The sequence below is a fragment of the Cryptomeria japonica genome, chromosome 5, assembly GCF_030272615.1.
Source record: "Cryptomeria japonica chromosome 5, Sugi_1.0, whole genome shotgun sequence".
Classification (NCBI taxonomy): Eukaryota; Viridiplantae; Streptophyta; class Pinopsida; order Cupressales; family Cupressaceae; genus Cryptomeria; species Cryptomeria japonica.
This window is the reverse complement of record NC_081409.1, coordinates 230,538,516-230,546,712: the sequence shown is the minus strand read 5'-3', so window position 1 is coordinate 230,546,712 and position 8,197 is coordinate 230,538,516.

Below are 8,197 nucleotides of genomic sequence, written 5' to 3'. Positions count from 1 at the left end.
TGGCATATGCTGCTTTCAAAAACTTCAAGGTATATCAAATGGATGTCAAATCTGCATTTCTGAATGGAATATTAGAAGAAGAAGTTTTTATTGAACAACCTGAAGGATTTGTTGAAGACAATAATAAAGATCAGGTATGTAAATTGAATAAGGCATTATATGGTCTGAAACAAGCACCTAGAGCATGGTATGAAAGATTGCACTCTTATTTTATTAAGATTGGTTTTATAAGGACAAGTGAGAATAGCAATATATACATGATGAATGATGAAAATGGAATACTGATCTCAGCCATATTTGTTGATGATATTATATTTTGTGGAAATGACTCTCGATGTAAGAACTTTGGAAATGAAATGAGCAAAGAATTTGAGATGTCATTAATTGGTGAGATAAAGTATTTTATAGGTTTACAGATACTGCAAATGAAAAATGAGATTTTCATTACTCAATCCAAGTACATAAAGGAAATCTTGAAGAAATTTGGAATGGAGGATTCAAACTAATAAGTACTCCTATGACTACAAACTGTAAATTATCAAAGAATGATGAATCTGCATCTGTTGATGAGACACTTTACTGATCCATGATTGGAAAGCTACAATATGTTGTTCACAGCAAACCAGACATAGAACATGCAGTAGGTATAGTTGCAAGATTCTCTGTAGATCCTAAGGAAACACACATGACAACAATAAAAAGAATTTTTATATACTTGAAAGGCACAAATGATTATGGCTTAGTATATTAGAAAGGAAATGATTTTGATTTAAAAGTTTATACTGATGCTGATTGGGCAGGCAACATTGATGACAGAAAAAGCACAAGTGGAGGAGCTTTCTTTTTAGGAGAAAGACTAGTGAGTTGGCTTAGCAAGAAACAAGGATGTGTTTCACAGTCAACAACAGAAGCTGAATACGTTGCTGCAACATTGAATTGTACCAACATTGCATGGATCAAACAACTGTTAGAAGGAATAAATGAGAAAGTTACCAAGCCAATAACTATATTCTATGACAATACGAGTGCCATTAACATTTCAAAGAATCCTGTTATGTACTCTAAGACAAAGCACATCTCTATCAAATATCATTATCTTAGAGAAGAAGCTCAAGAGAAGAAAGTGGTGTTGGAGTATGTTAGCACAAAGGAACAAATAGCAGATATCTTCACCAAGCCACTACCAAGGGACACTTATGAATATCTCAGAAGTAAGTTAGGGGTCCTACCCCTATCTTCTACTCACTGACCAAGTTCGGTGAAAGCATCAATTCAATGACTCTATCAAAAATATTTTTAGAGCTGATGCTGATTTACACACTTTAGGATGTTTTCTAAAGGTGTACAGGAAATAATACAAGAAACAATACAGGGAATAGGAATTGAAGACAAAATGCTCTGACCGAGACTAAGTTGATACACAATAGCAGGAAATCACTTCATACAGGAAGAAATTATGTTTTAGTTCTTTACTTTTTGGCATTGTTGTCAAAGGGGGAGAAGACTAATATAAGGGAGAGAAGACTGATTGAAAAGACTGAAGAAAATAGGAGAAGTCTAATGTATGGGGGAGAAAATCTGTTGACAGCAAGAGAGCATTTCAACATTTTAGAATCACAGCAATCCGAATCTTTTTAAGGTCAAATCAATTGGTTTTGCCATCAATGCCAAAGGGGGAGATTGTTGGCATTTGACATTATAATAGAGAATGGAAGATTGTTGGCATTTCAATAAGGATATTGAGAAGGTTGTTGATGATTATGGATATAACTGATTAAGGATGTTTACTATCTTGATATTATTACTTTGTCATTGATGTCAAGAAATTGATTTTCTAATTCAGTATGATGTTGCCATATCTTGAGAAGTATGATTTGAAGAGTATAAAGATGTCGATAAAAGACACAGAAGAATATGAAGAATAAGGTATTCAATGGGCAACTATTACCGAGTCAGACAATGATGAGATCATGATGTTTATATTGTTTTGACATTAGACATATGTTGTAAATTGTAAGGTTAATACTATACTATGTTATCGAGCAAAGAACCTAGTCGATAAACCCTAAGGAACCTAGTCGGTAAACCCTAAGGTTATCTCTATCGGTTAATGAAGGCGGAATGTCTACCGAGTGAAGTTTATTATTCACCGAGTTATTACCGATTTGTAACCGAGCTATAATAGAATACATTAAATGGTTACATGCGTTATTTAATGAAGGAAGCTGATGAGTTGGAACTGATTAGATGATTGGTATGCCATGCATAAAGTTTGTTAATAAATCTATGGCAAAGGAAAATGGGCATGAAGATCTACAACTCAGATTGAACCGCAATACCCTAGCACAAGTTCGAAGAAATGTAAGCAAGTTCCTAGGTGGGGTAAAACGTTTTTCATATCGAAGGATACATTGAACTTGGACAAGATTGAAGATCTGATGGCTATGATTGATCATGGGAAATGTGATCAAGGAGATTAAGCGGTTAGCTAATTGTTTATAAATAGGGAAGTATTGATAAACAATGTATGCGGGAAAATGTATGCACAAGGATGCTACATAGTGATTACCGAGCACATAAGCTTGAAGACCTGTTTGAATAACAGAGTATAGAAGCCCAGTAGATGGACAAGATTAGTTCTATGTCTAGATTGTATTGAGCAAATAAGAATCTTCTTTAGCATTTTAGATGTGAAGTTGCAGATAGATTTCTATTACTGTTGTTTTGTAAAAGTGATAGAAAATCTCTTAACCGAGTGGACTTAACAGTCTTATTTGTAAAACCCTCTAGCAAGGTGACATTTTGATTGAGTGTTTGGAATCCTTTAACAAGGTCACTTCTAACAAGGTGAAGATCCTAACAGATCTGAGGGAAATCCCTTAACCGGGTCACATCTAGCAATGTGTTTGTAATCTTTAACATGATTTTCTTTTAACCGAGCATACTCTAGAAGAGTATATTTCTTAGTGGGTCCGAAATCCCACAGTGGTTTTTCCCTATTTGGGTTTCCATGTTAAATCTGGTGTTATGAGGTTTATGATGTTTATATGCTTTTGAGTTTGCATGTTTAGCGGTTTTGGTTATATTACTGAAGTATATGTTACCGAGGTTGAATCTGATGTTTTTATGGAAGATTAAGCTTGTATGATTCACCCCCCCATCTCATCTTGTTGGACTGTACTTACATTAAGTATCAGAACTATCACTGCCACCCTAAGGTGGTAGATGGCTATAAAGATGGTTCTTGTAATCACCTTCTTTTTCAATATGATCCTATTTCACATCTTTTGATAAGTCTGCTAGGAGATCTCAATGGTTTTATTCCCCTGCAAAATGTCAACAACATTAATTTGTCCTTATCATCTAACGTTTTTGATGATCTCCATCTTGATATTTGGTGTGATTCAAAATAAAACTATGTTGCCAACCCTCGAACACATGGCAACACGATGGAGAAAAGAGAAGCCCTAATCACCGAAAACCTTAGAAGTCTCGTGTGGAAGCCATGCTAAGTATGCATTATTAGGAGCTTAGGACACCAAGTTCACAAAGCGAGAACCAAACATATGAAGGCACAATGAGGATGAATCAGGAAAGAGGTGTGGGTCTACCAAAAAATCGTGCAACAATGCCACCTTTCACAATGCGACCAAAACTTCAAAATCCAATAAAAATGAGGATGGAAACTATTCAAGGCGAAAACAATTCCTTGTGAATTTTTCGTTCATATCTTGGTGACTTTGAGAGGCTCTCCGCCAAGAAGGAGAACCTATAATTTCTATTTCAACACCAAACTACTCAAGAAAGAAAATAGAAGGAAGTTAAATCCTTGTAAATACAAACTATAAGGAATCCCGATTCTCATCTGAGCATGGCTGATGACTTTGTAGTTCTGCAAAAATGAGTTCCAAGGCAATCATTTCCTGGAAAGAGATATTGGCCAAGGCAGGGAGATTTTCCTCCAACTGGAAGTGAATTCCTATGAGAATATTTAGGATTTTCTCAATTTCAAGAATGCCAACACCCAACTCAAGGTCCTCTAGGAAGGATTGGTCATATTGCCTCTGTTCCAACAGGTCCCAAATCTGATTGTCACCTAGTACTGTCTCGCCTGGTAAAATGGGGGAAGGAGTCCCAGTTGAACAAATCGATCAATTCTTCCCTTCACCTTTTCCATTGAAAATATGATGGCCATCAAGGCATCCTTGTCCTTCAGAGAAGATGCATTATACTGAATAAACTCATTGTCTCTCTTCGCAACCAATCGCCTATTAGTGATACTTGCAATAATCAAGGTCTCATTGTCCATTATGCACAATTTTTAGATAATGGCTTGGGACCGAGCTACTTTAGGGGTGATGTTCTCCAACATCTCCAGGGCCACTACCTACACATTTATTTCTAGCTCATGAGCATCTACAATGAATTGAAAGGTCAACTATAGAGAGAAGGGCACCTTATATCCTCTCCCAAAAAGATACATATAGTTGTTGGAGTATGGAGATGAAGTTATCCTTTTGGCTGGAAGATGTAGTTGCATCCTACAATTGCAAAATTTGTAGCTCTTTTTCTTTCACTTCCTCTCTCAGCTGGTCCAAGTGAAACATTGAAGTGTTATGTGCCTAATTTGAGACTCAAATAACTCCTATTCTCTGGCTTGAATTGCAAACCTAATGGCACTTCCATTTTGTTTGTTGGCTTCTAGTGTCATTTGGATCTCCTACAATGCCTTCTGGAGATTCTCTTTCCTTTCTTGCCACTACCTCTCAATATGGACCTTGGCATCATTTGCTTTTGAGAATTTGTTTTGTAATTCTTCCTGGGAATTCTTGAACACTTCTTTCTCTCTTTCCTATAGTTGTTGAAGTAATCTATCTTTTTCTTTTATCTCATAATCTAGATGGATCCTTTCTGTGGTTTCATCCCGACGAACAGATACAAGATGGGCCTCCAATTCCTTTTAAAGCTCATCAACCTTTGAAATCATCACTTTGAGCTCTTCATCTTTGTTGGACAAAGTCACCTATGTATCTTGTAGCCTCTTTTTTCTACCTTGTCTTGAGGGAAATGAAAGCTAAGATGAAATCTCACAACATGAACATTATTGTCATCGGACAACATCTCCCTCTCTGTCTTGATGACTCTTAGGAAACTATGTGCCATACTGAGGGTGTTTTCTATTTATTGAACATAATGTTCATATGAGCGGTGGTTGAACTGGAGACATCCTTATCTCTCCTCTTCTAGATCTTCTTGGCTCTGTATTCTTTTGACACATTGAATTGTTGTTCTAACTCCATCAAAGAGCCAATGAATTGTCTTGCAAAGGGAACACCCTGGGGAAGACCAAAAGGTATTTAGACAATAGAAACTATCATTTGCATTCCTAGGGACTTCAGAAAACTTAACTCTCTAGGGGAGAATAGGGGAATGCTCTAAAAAACCATAGTGGAATTTGGAGAGGCTGAAGCACTCTGTGCAAAGATAGGAAAACCTAAGGGAAACATAGGAGAAGAAACAAGGGATTGGGCAGGCATAGTCATTGTTATGGTTACCCTGGGTTGAGAAACTGGTATTTGAAAGGGTAGCAGGGAAGTAGGAGAAACAAATATAGCTGTCACCAGTGTGATAATATAGGGAAAACTAACTCCCAGGGTAGTAGAAAGGTATAGTGGTGGCTGAAAAGGCCCCTTCTGGGAAGAACTAAGCGCCAATTCTAACCTTGCTACATAACTAGGAGAAGCCACCAAAGAATAAGAAGAAGAAAGGAGAGGGGATGAAAAACTTACCTATTCAATGACCCATGTTAGGGAGATGATCTCAATGACCTCCTCCTCTGAATGTTAGGCTTGGTGCTCTATAATTTTCTTCCTCTTTGACTTCTCAATCCTCTTCCCTCTTCAGGGAATCTCATGCTCTGGTCTCTTGTCTGATTATAGTTTTAGATCTTCAAAAATAATTTGTGACTCACTTGGTCTTGCACTAGCCTAAGGTGGTGGAGACCTGATCCCAACCACTATCTTTGGCCCTCTATTTCTTCAAGCTTCTCTAACAATCATATTTCCCTCATCCTCACTAGCCTTAGTACTTCTCGAATGCTCAAGAGAAGGATTCTCCTTTTCCAATGTTATGTCAAACACATCATCTAGGTCGATGTAGTCCACCTAAGAGGACATCTCCTTAGTCTTCTGTTGATAAATCTAGAAATCAATGATCTTTTGCTCATTCCAATATTGTTGGGTTAGGGTGGTCTACATTAAAGGAGGTATCTTCCTCATCAAGTTTTTGCTATCCACGACATTGTAGAAGCTATGCCACTTGGGCCTCTCAGATTCATGAATGTATGAGAGATGAATAAAAACATATCTTGTAGGCACCATAGGGTTATGCCTTTGGTCCCAATAAGGCCTTGGCTTAAGGAGGATTGGAAGGGTCCTATTAGCCAGACAACTGTCTAGATCATAATGCCAAGGATTAGCAATGAGGTGAAGTCCCAAGAAAACCAATTTGGGAAGTAGCAGTGCCTCATCCCTTCTATTATAAATTGAAATCACCAAAACTCATTGGATTTCTATAGAGCATGATTTTATTTCTTGATGCCCTAATATCTATATCTATAGTAGCAATTTATTTTTACACTTATATAGCGTAGGTTCTATTAGTAAAAAAGGTAGGCAATCAGAAAGGCTCATCTTTAAACCTGTGCACCCATAGCATAGTAATGTCTTCCCCAAAGAACTAATCACAAGGAGGGGATTTGACTTGGGCTGAAACAACTCTCTTTGGCTCTGGGTGAATCTAGTGGGGTCTTGTTTGAAATCCTAAATGGTAGGGGATAAGATGCAATTTGAGAAAGTATAATAATCACCAGAAGAGGATAAAACATGGATCCGAATGATGACAGGGTTTTTATCACTAGGGACTTCTAAAATTTCCAATTCTAGGTTGTGTTGGCCCTCAAAGAAATGAGCATTTTGGTAAAAAATCTTATGCACTAAAAATGAGGAATGCCTAAAACTCGATTGGGCTAGGAATTCTCCCAACTGCTTAAGCATATTCTTAGCAATGACCTCCACAAAATCAATGTTGAAGGGGGCCCAATGGAAGAGTTGGTATTTAAAGGTGACTTGGAATTCTTTGAATGCCATGTCATTATATGCCCCATAAATAAAATCCATCATCGAGAAAATGTCGCTTAAATAGAAAAAAAAAATTTATAGGAAATGGGGAACTCGAGAACCCTTCTCGCACCACATACATGTTGAAATTATTGGAGAAATAAATTCATCTTCATTTTTTCGGTTCTCAAAGTAGTATTTGAATCTATACTGTCCATACGAAGCCATTCTAGCAAGAATGCACAACATCTCTTGGATTGCCTCTGGTGAAATAATTATCTGGAGATAGGTGCCTTGAGTGGTTTTATTATGAATGTTGAAACAAGAGGCACAAAGACGTACAAGTTTTGGACAAGGGTGCACTGCAAGAACCATGAATTAGGAAAGCTCAGAATACCATATCCAATTGCCTATCGAATTTAGGTCATTTCAACCTCTTCGCTTAGCCATCTTTGTACCATGCCCTCCTAAAGATTTTCTGGGTTAGCAACAAGCTTTGGGTTGTTGATGTTGTCTACGTAATTAGTCACCGAGGTTGGATATTTGTTATTGGGGAACTAGGTAGGATCTATAGCTCAGGTTCCATCAAAGACAAGACCAGGGACACTGGGAGCTGAGGCAATAACATGCCCTCCTAAATACTTTTGGGGTTAGCAACAAGCTTTGGGTCCTTGATGTTGTCTATGTAATCAGTCACCAAGGTTGGATTTTAGTTAGTGGGGAACCGGGTAGGATCTATAGCTTAGGTTCCATCAAAGACAAGACTAGGGACATTGGGAGCTAAGGCATATGACAAATTTTGAAAAACTTTTGATCTTGGAATAAGCATAGCTGTTGTGTTCATGCTTATCCCTTTCCCTCTTGCTTTTATAGTGTCACTAGCCATTTTCTTTCTTTCTATCACCTTTCTCAATTTGTCTTCAATAATTTTCTAAATTCTTCCTCTACAACCTATTGATAATCTTCTTCTCAATCTAGGATCATAGAAGATAATATTGCGTGCAAAGAATGATCTTTCATGTCTTGTATATTTCCCATGCAACTGTTTGTTTTGGTACAACACACACATTAAATTTACA